The sequence below is a fragment of the Sciurus carolinensis genome, chromosome 2 (assembly GCF_902686445.1).
Source record: "Sciurus carolinensis chromosome 2, mSciCar1.2, whole genome shotgun sequence".
NCBI lineage: Eukaryota > Metazoa > Chordata > Mammalia > Rodentia > Sciuridae > Sciurus > Sciurus carolinensis.
Window position 1 is genome coordinate 55300063 of NC_062214.1, and position 1404 is coordinate 55301466.

The window sequence follows — 1404 nt, forward strand, 5'->3', positions numbered from 1 at the left end:
GGGGAGGGAAACAGCACAGCTAGTTCAGGCCTCTGGGTGTTTCTCACATCTTAGATGTTTCTACTGTGACCAGGCTTCTAGGCCAAGAGAGTTCATCCCCCCACTGCCCCATGACCCACAGGTGGGCTCCACATTCACAGTTCTGTACTAAGGATGGCTTTGGATCAGTGCATGTCACCAGCAAGGAACATCTAAAACTGGAGTTTTGCTGGGCTTGGCAGTGCCCTTGCCCTTGGATAGGTGGGCATAGTCCAAATGGGGCCTCTGTTTATGTACAGACAGTTCTGGGTGGGGACAGAGGCTAGTTGTGGATCAGCTAGTTCTGGGGCAACCTGATGACCCTGGGAAGGTCAGACCCTCAGGGCTGCTCTGTCCTCTGGCCCCTTACCTGGTGTGGCATGTGATGACGAGTTCTCAGTTCTCTTCGACCATAAGGTTACCAGGAGGATTTCTTGGTGGGCAAGTGGGTGGCATCTAACTGTCATGCTAGGGTGACTCTATGTCCCATTTGCCCAGGTCAGTCCTGTTTACACCTGCTGGTCTAGTGTAATTATTAATAATTCCCCTTCTTATTCTAGTTTGGATGATACATACAAAAGGTCACCCTGGGGAAAGCCTGTGCTAATCCCAGAGACTAGGAAGGTGACTCTGAGAGAGCACCACCCAGGAGTGAGCCACAGGTGCTCTAGTCTTGCACTGCTGCTGACAAGCTGGGGCACTTGGGCATGTTCCTTTTTCTTTCTGGTGGCAGTGGCCTTGTATCTGAATTGAGGGTTTGGATCAGACAGCTCCTCCTAGCTGGGGAGTAAATGAATGTGAGATATTTCCCCCCAGGGGTTCTGCCCCATTCATAGGTTGGTGAGGACATTGCTCCTTCTCTAGCATTCGAACTCAGTGTCTGTTAGGGACTCAACCATATTCTGCTAGTTCTCCTCTCTTCCACTTCCTGCCACAGAGTAGCCTGTGTCCCTGAGTCTCTGCCTCAGGGCTGGACACCAGCAGGGACTAGCTGTTCACCCCTCCCTCCCCCATGCTTAGCTTCTCAGACCTTTCTTTAACCTGTACTTCCTTGTTGTATGACCTCTGGGAGAAATAACTGAGTCACCTGTGACTGTTTCCCCATCTGTCATGAGGGATGATGATGTCATTTTTGCAGTATTAGGGACATTATACAGGAAGTGCCTGGCTCATATAGGAACACAAAGGTGTCACTACACTAACTTCCATCTTAATACTAACCATATGGAGGGTCCAGACCAGACCTCACAGTGTTATCTGAGGAACAAAGAAGGTGATTTGCAAATGTGAAGGTGCCAGAAGTTTCCTCTCCATAACACTCTGTCCCTGGAAGCTTCTGTAAACACTCTCAATCCTCAATTCTACTTCACAGACTACACGCCCCAC